The sequence below is a fragment of the Callorhinus ursinus genome, unplaced genomic scaffold (assembly GCF_003265705.2).
Source record: "Callorhinus ursinus isolate GAN/ISIS: 27379988/994484 unplaced genomic scaffold, GSC_fseal_2.0 scaffold8, whole genome shotgun sequence".
Lineage (NCBI taxonomy): Eukaryota > Metazoa > Chordata > Mammalia > Carnivora > Otariidae > Callorhinus > Callorhinus ursinus.
In genome coordinates this window covers 38672839-38684419 of record NW_027397070.1, presented here as the reverse complement: position 1 = coordinate 38684419, position 11581 = coordinate 38672839, and the positions used below count along the sequence as shown (strand labels likewise).

The 11581-nt window shown below is 35.2% G+C and overlaps 1 protein-coding gene across 19 annotated transcripts in view; it reads right to left on the bottom strand.

Annotated features, from left to right (window-relative positions):
- FUT8 (fucosyltransferase 8) overlaps positions 1–11581 on the bottom strand; it is a 346719-nt gene that overhangs the window by 204528 nt on the left and 130610 nt on the right. For 9 of the 19 annotated variants that reach the window (XM_025869873.2, XM_025869870.2, XM_025869875.2 and 6 more), the window contains one exon: positions 7562–7665. The exons of the other annotated variants lie outside the window; for them this stretch is intronic. The gene's annotated coding sequence lies outside the window, so the exon portion shown is untranslated. The remainder of the gene's footprint in view (positions 1–7561; positions 7666–11581) is intronic. 19 annotated transcript variants of the gene reach the window in all.

The following is an 11581-nucleotide window of genomic DNA, read 5'->3' as shown; positions in this document are numbered from 1 at the left end:
TGACTAATGAATAAATGAGTGCAATGAAGGAAAGTCCAAGTAAGGTGACAGTGTGTAAAAGAAGAAACCATTAATTTCATTTAGACTAACATACAAAATGTTATTACTTATATGCATATCATCATGTAATAATTAAAATACCAATTATAAATGCTATCTATCATTCATGTATATGGTATTAATTTAAGCATTTTCAGTTTTTCTATAATTCCTTTCTTATATTTTTAAACATATATGTATATATAACAATGATTTACTGATAAAGAGTTCCCATTTTTATTCTAGAAGGGAGTCAACATCTAACAAAATGATTTATTCTCCACTCTATCAACTATCTCACCTTAAAAAATGAAGACAATATGAGATATTACCATACTCATTAAACTAGAACAAGCATCTTATTTTTCAGAAATGAAAAACTAAAAATAAAGAGAGAGAGAGAACAGGACCTAAAATCACCTTCTAAGGTTTATAGCTTGATTTCTTTGCTTCATATGCTCAGTGTGTGAAGATTTTATACAATTATGGCACTTATAGCTAAACATCTAGAAAAAAAATTGTCTCAAATTTGGTGTATCACAGTCCAAAGGACTATGTTGCCTGACAAAACTCTTGTTTTGAAGAATGATATTTTTATTTATACCTAAGCATTGTTAACCTATCATTTAAAACAAGTATTTAACAATAATCATTTTTAAAATCATTTAAAAAGATAAACAGACCTTGAGACAGTTTTTAAATTCAATCATCTATTGTTTGAAACTCCAATAATCAGTCAATATGATCTTCCAGAGGATAAAAAAAAAAGTGAAGTTGCTATACTATTTCTAATAAAATGAGTTTGTTATGAATCATCCATGTGTACAATGGAATTTTTCATGAGTCCTCTAATTTGTCTTGATAAAAACACAACTTTGTTACAAGGAATTTGGAAGAAATCACTCATGAAGAAATAATATGATCTGCCCTATTATACTGTGAAAACATAAGAATATTAACCAACTATAACCAGGACTCCCAAAACACATGTATTCTCTCCCCTAATTAAGAAAATCAGGGGCAGGGGCACCTGGGTGGCTCAGTCGGCTAAGCATCTGTCGTTGGCTCAGGTCATGATCCCAGGGTCCTGGAATCAAGCCCCGCTTTGGGCTCCCTGCTCAGTGGGGAGCCTACTTCTCCCTCTCTCTTTCCCTCAACCCCCGCTCATGCTTTCTTGCTCGCTCTATCTCAAATAAATAAATCTTAAAAAAAAAAAAATCAGTACTCATACTAAGCAAAGAAGAAAGCAAAAACAAATCTTCAGATAAAAAATACAGTTCAATCTAATATCTATTAATATCTACATCCATATTGTTTTTTTTTAATATTTTATTTATTTGACAGAGAGAGAGACAGAGAGAGAGGAAATACAAGCAGGGGGAGTGGGAAAGGGAGAAACAGGCTTCCCACCAAGTAGGGAGCCCGATGTGGGACTCGATCCCAGGACCCTGGGATCATGACCTGAGCCAAAGGCAGACGCTTAATGACTGAGCCACCCAGGAGCCCCCCAAATTAAGTTTTCAAACACAGAAAAAAGCTAAAGAATGGTCTCAGTTGTCCATCTTTTAATTATGTGGATATTCCTCAAAGTTTCTATAAAAATTAAAATTACTATAAAAGTTTCCTACTAGGGGCACCTGGGAAGCTCAGTCGTTAAGCGTCTGCCTTCAGCTCAGGTCATGATCCCAGGGTCCTGGGATCGAGCCCCGCATCGGGCTCCCTGCTCCGCGGGAAACCTGCTTCTCCCTCTCCCACTCCCCCTTCTTGTGTTCCCTCTCTCGCTGTCTCTCTCTGTCAAATAAATAAAATCTTTAAAAAAAAAAGTTTCCTACTATTACACACATTTAAAAATATTACTATTCATTTTAAAAATATACCCTGTGAATATTAAAGATAAATATTAAATATTAAAGGTGAGTATTTCCCTCTGGTTAACTTTCTTCCAGAAGAAAGGACATTTACAGGACAATGGACCATCAACTAGTAACAATGTCTACTGATACAGATATTAAGTTTAAAAATCAATTTATCCCAAAACATTTTAAATTAGCTTAATTATTTTTAAATAATGGCACATGATCATTGTAAACAAAAGAAACAATCACAGAAATGCATAAAGGATAAAGAAAAGATCATAGGAAATTTATCTTCTGAAAGAATAATTCATGGGTTACCATTTCTGCACCATCACTCAAGACATTTTACTTAAAGATAAACCATCTTACATTAAAGGACTCATTGCATACATCCTATTCTATAGCCTACTTTGCTTAATTCACTAGGTAAAGAACATCTTTCATGTCAGCCAGTATATATCTTTGCATGTCATTATTTTTAAAGGCCCCAGTGTATATTACATTCAATGTATTACCATAACTTACTTAACCATTTTCCCTATTAATAGATATTTGGGGGTTTTTTTCATTTTTTTTAAATGAACTATCTATAATACAATGATCAGAACACTCCACACTTCTTCACTACAATGCCTCTTACTCCAATACCTTCTCCGCAAAACAGAACTCATTTATTCAAATATTTTTAAGTGCCTATTACGTTCCACTCATTGTTCTAGGCAATCTAAGTTCCAACAGTGTAGGGACTGATTCTATTTTAGTCACTGCTTTATTTCCTGTGTGTTTAGTGGATTGTCTGGTACCTAGTGGACTATCATATATGTGTTGAATGAATGGATGATTATGCTTGTTCATTCATCCCTTCACCTTTTTAAGTGTTGACACCGAAATTAGTTCGGTTTTCTTTCTTTTCTTTTTTTTTTTTCCCACTCTGCAGAGTAATGAGCCTGTAAGTGTCTTATCACTCACAATTCAGGCTCACTACTGGGAGTCAAGTAGATGAATATGGAGACAAAAACAATACTATAGCATTACATTTTGGAACCTCTACTCAGTTGTGTTTAAAATGTTCAAAGTTCCTTTTGAGCTCAAAACATCAGCCATAGGAAATGTGAATCTAACAGCTAGCTGTATGTTTTCCTTTGGTCTAACATTTCAGTGGAAAAAGAGTAGTGAGACTCTCCAAAAGGTCCAGCTGGCACACACAAAGAAACCTTAAAAATCCAATTAAACTGCAAAATTATTATTGAGTTCACAAAAGATTTATATTGCTTTTCCAGGAAAAATACTTTGAGAGAAAAAGACCACTGAAATACCAAAACATAACAAAATGTTTATATTCTGATCAAATTTTAGCTTTTAAAATTACCATAGATCTGTTGAGAAACCTTATTTAGAGGTTATACATGCCTATTCTGTTTTCTCTCGGAAAATACAGGTACTGTAGAGATTAAATTAGAATCACGAATCTGGGAAGAACCTTGAGACATATGAAGCTCAACCTTCTGCCTTTTACTCATGTACACTTAAGCCAGTTGACATACATAAGAAATGTATCAACAACAAAGAATTACCCAGCTCACGGTGGGGATAGGGATAAGAGATGTGATAAAAGCTAAGGTGTAAGTCTGGGAAAAGAAACGTTAAATCACTCTAAGAATGTTTTCATTAGAGAAACCTGTTTAGAGGAATGTCATGATCCAACTTCCATTTTAGTATGATCTCCTTAGAGTTTATGCTTGAATGTTAAATGCATATGTTAAATACATATGCTTGAATGGAATATCCAAGTTGATTACGATCAAGTATTTTGCCTCCTAATTGGTGAGGACAACATGCAAAAATTTAGTGAAAGAGGACACTGGTTTGTATTAGATTGTGAATACCTCTTCAACTCCAAAAAGCATATGCTACCAACCAGTGTATTTTTATAAACACACCCTATTATTATTAGATTGTAAGTTCAAAACAGTATACCATGATTTTATGGCTCCTTATATCCCCACTACTTAGAATACACACTAGGTATTTAATATTCACTGATATCACTGAAAATAGATATTTATCTAGTCCATTTAAACAGAATTTCATTACCAGAAAAATTTTTCAATATTAAAATATACAGAAAAACATATTACCACACTTGAACAGATAACTTACACACCAATGTTCACAGCGGCATTATTCACAACCCAAATGTCCACTGACAGATGAATGGATAAACAAAATATAGCACATCCATAAAATAAAATATTACTCGTTCTTAGAAAGAATGAAATTCTGATACATGGTATAACATGGATGAACCCTAAAGGCACTATGTTAAGTGAAAGAAGGCAGTCGCATAAGAACAAATATGATTCAACTCATAAGAAGAACCTAGAATAGTCAAATTCATAAAGACAAAATAAAACAATGGTTTACAGGGGCTGGTAGTAAGAAGGAATGTGGAGTTAATGTTTCATGAGTGCAGTAGTTTGGGATGCTGAAAAAGTTCTGGAGATAGTGGTGATGGCTGCACAACAATGTAAATGTACTTACACTGACAATGTAAGTAAGTATATACACCTATTTACATACTTAAAATGGTTAAATGGTAATTTTTGTTTTATATATACTTTACCACAATAAAAAGGACAAAATATTATATTACTTTATGAATGACTTGCCCAAATATTTCATAAATGTATAATCACAGAATTCTAATAGCTCTTAACATTAAATTATTAAGAAAAAAAGGAGTTAAAAAATAAACATCCAGTTATACGTATCTGGTTTCTTAAAAAACAAGTAAAAACAAAACAAAACAAAAAAAACCTTGAAGAAACAAAGTTATTTTGACTTCAGCAATACCAATAATGCATGCATTTATTCCAGCCTTGCAAATCCTTTGCCTTATGACAAAAATACTTAAACGTAGTGATAATCAACATATCCATATGTTTTAATATTCACACATAATTTCGTTTCCACTTTCTCAGCAGAAGCTTGTCTGCACTTAAATGTTTTTGCAATTCAGTTTTGATTCTATTTTCTTTTATCTTTTTCCTTGCAGGTAAAAACTAGGCATGCAGACTATTCCCTACTTTCTTCAACATTTTCAAGGCAGTTAACAAACAATCTAATAAGAAATACAGCATGCCAAATAAATGATAAACTGGGAATTCTTGAAAGTGATTAACATTCTGTATGGTAAATTATTTCTTAACCTTTGGGAAATGTGTAAGAAAATAAGTTAAAATTTACATTCATCTCAACATATACAAAAGCTAACACAACTGCTACAAGACACAAAGGCAATGATATTTTTGCTAATTATAAAAATGATTCACATTCAAACAAATCTAACTGAAATTCATGAAACTATATAATATTCTTAAAAATACAAACTCCCTAGTTCAATACAATATACCACACATACATCAATTTCTATTCTATGATGTCAAAGAAATTATATTGATTTAACACAATTCAACAATATTAATTTAATTTGTAACTCATTTAACATGATTCATTTATGAGACTTGACCTTAATTTACCAACTAAATTTTAATATTGGTTAATTATTTCTCTGGTAATTACCAAACTAGGAAGTTTTAAGTACTGATTAATTTTCCAAGATCTGCCCACAAAACTATTATTGTATAATGAAATCTCACTAAAAATGAAGTTACCTAAGATAAAAAGAATAAAAGCAAAGAGGTATATTCAAGTGTTTGACTTCCTTAGTAGCCTATGCATATTCCTTCTAGAGGTAGCTATTTCAAATGACAATAAATCCTTTGATCCATAATTTCCCTACTTTCCCAATGAATTACATTAAGCAAAAATTAAGTAAACTATTGTAGAGTCCTCCCATCCAAAAACAAACAAACAAACAAAAACACAAAAACAAAAACTAGAGATGTGTTTTTCCTTATTATGCTCTTCTTAGTATATATTCCTAAAAAGATATTGTGGATCTGTGTCCAAAAGATCTATCCAGCAAAACTCACATATTTATATAAGTTTTTAGCAGCTTAACATTCACATTCAGATTCAATAAAAATTTCTTAAGACTACACTAGGAACTGAATTCCAACCACAACTTTATAAAATGGGTGTTACTGATCTCCTGTTAAAGGAAAATGAGACTCAGAAAAACAAAATAATTTGACCTCACAATCAGTAACTAGTGAATTCAAGAGATGGAACCCAGATATTCTTGATGCCAAAAGGAAGAGAAGTAACACTTGTTCTGTGTGAGACATGACCCAGGCACTTGGCACATATTTTGTCATTTAATTCTTACCAATGCTTTATAAGATAGGCACAATCTCCATTTTGAAGATGAAGAAACTGAGGTAAGAAGTGATTTGACTTGATCAAGGTTTGTACAGAAAATAGGCAGCTAAGACAGAACAGAAACCCTGGAATTATACATTGATAGATTCTGTCCTCAAACCATGACTGTGATCCAAGGAGGGAAGTTTATTTGACGTGTCATTTTATTTTTGTTTTCAGGGTTTGTTTGTTTGTTTGTTTGTTTGTTTGTTTAAAGAGAGAGAGTAGGGGGGTGGGGGGGACGGGCAAAGGGAGAGAATCTCAAGCAGGCTCCATGCCCAGCACAGGGCTCAATCTCACGACCCTGAGATCATGACCTGAACCAAAACCAAGAGTCAGACGCTTAACCAACTAAGCCACCCAGGCACCCGTTTTCAGTTTTATTTCTTTGTTTTTCTGTAGAAAAGGGAACAAATTTTACCAAATCCATTTTAGTAAGATTTCTAATTCCTTTAGAGAATGGTATCTCTGTTGGTAATCCCTGTAAAGTCACTATCATGAGTCCACCAGGCAGACAAAAGATAACAATGATACAGCATTTAGCATGCAAATAGATGTCAACCCAATATTAATCCAATAATCCAATAGGAAAACACTGAATGCCTTTTGTCATTAGAATAGCTTTGCTAAGAATCAGACCCTCTTGAACCAGGTGCCAATTCTTGAAACACTACTTTGAGCAACAAAGAAAGAGAATTAAAGTTTAGAGAAAGAAGGTGAAATACTACTCCCCATTCTACCCAATACTCCTACATTCCACTAATTTAAACCTATGATCCTGCTCCCCACTAGCATAACTCTACAGGACAGCAAGAGCAGGGAGAAAAGGCTGGTCTCAGAATGGGAGAGAAACACCACCATTTCAAATATAAAATCAAACCTAAGTCATTTTCATCTCTCCTTAAGGAAGTTCGGCAATGTATCACTCAAAGTATCTGTCTTCTACTGGCCTATAAAACTGTCTGAAATCCAGTTAGAATATTCTCTTCCTTTACAAATTCTCACCTGTCCTTTCTCATCTGCCTCTGTTCTTACTCAAAATCTACTCAAAAAAATAATAAAGCAGTCAGACATCTAGAGCTCTATTATTCAGGAGCAAAGGTCAATAATTATCAAATACTGGCCAAGGCATGAAGAATTCATATTTCAGAGTAATTTTCAAATTTTGCTACATGGGACCAAAGAGTTGTATGAAATATTCTTAGTAGCTAATGAATGAGAGAGTGCCAGGTAGGTTTCATTTATAAAAGTATATAACTCACATACACTCATTCATTATACCAAACTTGAGGCCAGAAAAATGTATAAGTATCACAATAAAATCAAAGTTCTAAAATTCTTACCCTAGAATATGTAAGAGGTAGAGGGGAGGCAGGTGATAATTTGTTGTATTTTTTTAAATGAGTCCTCATCTTTCTTTTCTCTGATCTTGTTTATGATGCAAATCCTATAGGAAACAAATTAAAGTCTAAAATGAACTCTGAAGTTTCTGAATAATACCATTTTCATTCTTTTTTTATTTTTTAAGATTTTAAGAGAGAGAGTGTGCGCACGAACAGGGGGAGGAGCACAGGGGGAAGGAGAGGTGGGGGAAAGAATCTCAAGCAAACTCCCCACTGAGCGCAGAGCCCGAGACGGGTCTTGAGCTCATGACCCTGAGATCATGACCTGTGCCAAAACCAAGAGGAGGACACTTAACTTACTAAGCCATCCAAGCGCCCCATTTTCATTCTTGAGATGAATGTGTATTCTGCTGTTGTTGGATGAAGTAATCTGCAAATGTCAATTATGTCTGGTTGATTGATGGTGCCATTGAGTTCAAGTATGTCCTGATTTTCTGCCTGCTAGATCTGTCCATTTTTAAGAGTGTTGAGATACCCAACTATAATCGTGGATTCATCTATTTTTCTTTTTGCAATTCTCTCAGTTTTTGCCTCACATATTTTGATGCATACACATTAAGGATTATGTCTTCCTAAAGAATTGAGCCCAATGTCATTATATAATGCTCCTGTTTACACTTGAAAATTTTCCTTGTTCTGAAGCCTGCTCTGTCAGAAGTTAATAGAGCTACTCCAGCTTTCTTTTGATTAGTATTAGTATGGTATACACTTCTCCAACCTTTTATTTTTATTTTGTATGTGTCTTCACATTTAAAGTGGGTTTCTGTTGACAACATATAGTTGAGTCTTGTCCTTTGATCCACTCTGACGGTCTCTTTTAACTGAGTATATTTAGACCACTGGCATGTAAACTAATTACTGATATACCTGGATTGATATCTACCCTATTTGTTACTGTTTTCTATTCATTACCCTTGTTCTTTGTTCCTATTTATATCTTCCACTCTTTTTCTTTTGTGGTTTTAACTGAGGATTTTATGAGATTCCATTTTCTCTCCCTTCTTAGCATGTCAATTATACCTCTTTTTTCACTTTCTTTAATTGTTTCCCTGGAGTTCACATTATACATTTACTACTAATCCACGTCCACTTCATGGGTAGTGAAATACAAGTACCTTATAACAGAATATTCTTAATTCCTCCTTCCCAACCCCTGTATCCTTACTGTCATTCATTTCACTTATTTAAGATACACTCATTGAATACATTGTTGATATTAAACAAATTATGTTATCTGTTAGATCAATCAAGACAAGTAAAAGTTATTTTAAAGTTATTTCCCTTCACCTAATCTTTCTCTAATGTTCTTCCCTTTCTTAATGTAGATCCAAGTTTCTGCCCTATACAATTTTCCTTCCCTGAAGAACTTTTAATATGTCTTACAAGGCAAGCCCACTAGCAAAAAATTTTCTACATTTTTGTTATCTGAGAAAGTCTTTATTTTCCTTCTCTTTTAAGGATAATTTAGCAGGATACAGAATTCTAGATTGTTGAATTTTCCTCCCAACACTTTCAGTATTCCACTCCACTCTTTTCTTGCTTGCATGATTTCTTTCTGTTTAATTTTTTATTGTTATGTTAATCACCATATATTACATCATCAGTTTTTGGTGCAGTGTTCCATGATTCATTGTTTGTTCATAACACCCAGTGCTCCATGCAGAACGTGCCCTCCTCAATACCCATCACCAGGATAACCCATCCCCCTCCCCCCCTCCCATCTAGAACCCTCAGTTTGTTTCTCAGAGTCCATCATCTCTCATGGTTCGTCTCCCCCTCTGACATACTCCCCTTTTCTTCCTCTCCTGTTATCTTCTTCTTTTTCTTTTTTCTTAAAATATGTTGCGTTATTTGTTTCAGAAGTACAGATCTGTGATTCAACAGTCTTGCACAATTCACAGCGCTCACCGTAGCACATACCCTCCCCAATGTCTATCACCCAGCCACCCCATACCTCCCACCCCCAACCACTCCAGTAACACTCAGTTTGTTTCCTGAGATTAAGAATATCTCATATCAGTGAGGTCATGTGATACATGTCTTTCTCTGATTGATTTATTTCACTCAGCATAACACCCTCCAGTTCCATCCATGTCGTTGCAAATGGCAAGATCTCATTCCTTTTGATGGCTGCATAATATTCCATTGTGTATATATACCACTTCTTCTTTATCCATTCATCTGTCGATGGGCATCTTGGCTCTTTCCACAGTTTGGCTATTGTGGACATTGCTGCTATAAACATTGGGGTATGCGTACCCCTTCGGGTCCCTACATTTGTATCTTTGTGGTAAATACCCAGTAGTGCAATTGCTGGATCGAACGGTAGCTCTAATTTCAACTGTTTGAGGAACCTCCATACTGTTTTCCAGAGGGGTTGCACCAGCTTGCATTCCCACCAACAGTGTAGGAGGGTTCCCCTTTCTCCACATCCCCGCCAACATCTGTCGTTCCCTGACTTGTTAATTTTAGCCATTCTGACGGGTGTGAGGTGGTATCTCATTGAGGTTTTGATTTGGATTTCCCTGATGCCGAGCGATGTTGAGCACTTTTTCATGTGCCTGTTGGCCATTTGGATGTCTTCTTTGGAGAAATGTCTGTTCATCTCTTCTGCCCATTTCTTGATTGGATTACTTGTTCTTTGGGTGTTGAGTTTGATAAGTTCTTTATAGATTTTGGATACTAGCCCTTTATCTGATATGTCATTTGCAAATATTTTCTCCCATTCTGTCAGTTGTCTTTTGGTTTTGTGGACTGTTTCTTTTGCTGTGCAAAAGCTTTCTATCTTAATGAAATCCCAATAGTTCATTTTTGCCCGGGCTTCCCGTGCCTTTGGCGATGTTTCTAGGAAGAAGTTGCTGCGGCTCAGGTCGAAAAGGTTGCTACCTGTGTTCTCCTTTAGGATTTTGATGGACTCCTGTCTCACGTTTAGGTCTTTCAACCATTTGGAGTCTATTTTTGTGTGTGGTGTAAGGAAATGGTCCAGTTTCATTCTTCTGCATGTGGCTGTCCAATTTTCCCAACACCATTTGTTGAAGAGACTGTCTTTTTGCCATTGGACATTCTTTCCTGCTTTGTCAAAAATAAGTTGACCATAGAGTTGAGGGTCCATTTCTGGGCTCTCTGTTCTGTTCCATTGATCTTTGTGTCTGTTTTTGTGCCAGTACCAAACTGTCTTGATGATGACAGCTTTGTAATAGAGCTGGAAGTCCGGAATTGTGATGCCGCCAGCTTTGCTTTTCTTTTTCAGTATTCCTCTGGCTATTCTGGGTCTCTTCTGGTTCCATACAAATTTTAAGATTATTTGTTCCATTTCTTTGAAAAAAGTGGATGGTATTTTGATGGGGATTGCATTGAATGTGTAGATTGCTCTAGGTAGCATTGACATCTTCACAATGTTGATTCTCCCAATCCATGAGCATGGAACGTTTTTCCATTTCTTTGTGTCTTCTTCAATTTCTTTCATGAGTATTTTATAGTTTTCTGAGTACAGATCCTTTGCCTCTTTGGTTAGATTTATTCCTAGGTATCTTATGGCTGTGGGTGCAATTGTAAATGGGATAGACTCCTTGATTTGTCTCTCTTCTGTCTTGTTGTTGGTGTATAGGAATGCCACTGATTTCTGGGCATTGATTTTATATCCTGCTACTTGACTGAATTCCTGTATGAGTTCTAGCAGTTTTGGGGTGGAGTCTTTTGGGTTTTCCACATACAGTATCATATCATCTGCAAAGAGTGAGAGTTTGACTTCCTCTTTGCCGATTTGGATGCCTTTGATTTCTTTTTGTTGTCTGATTGCTGTGGCTAGGACTTCTAATACTATGGTGAATAGCAGTGGTGAGAGTGGACATCCCTGCCGCGTTCCTGACCTTAGGGGAAAGGCTCTCAGCCTTTCCCCATTGAGAATGATACTCGCTGTAGGTTTTTCATAGATGGCTTTTATGATATTGAGGTATGTAC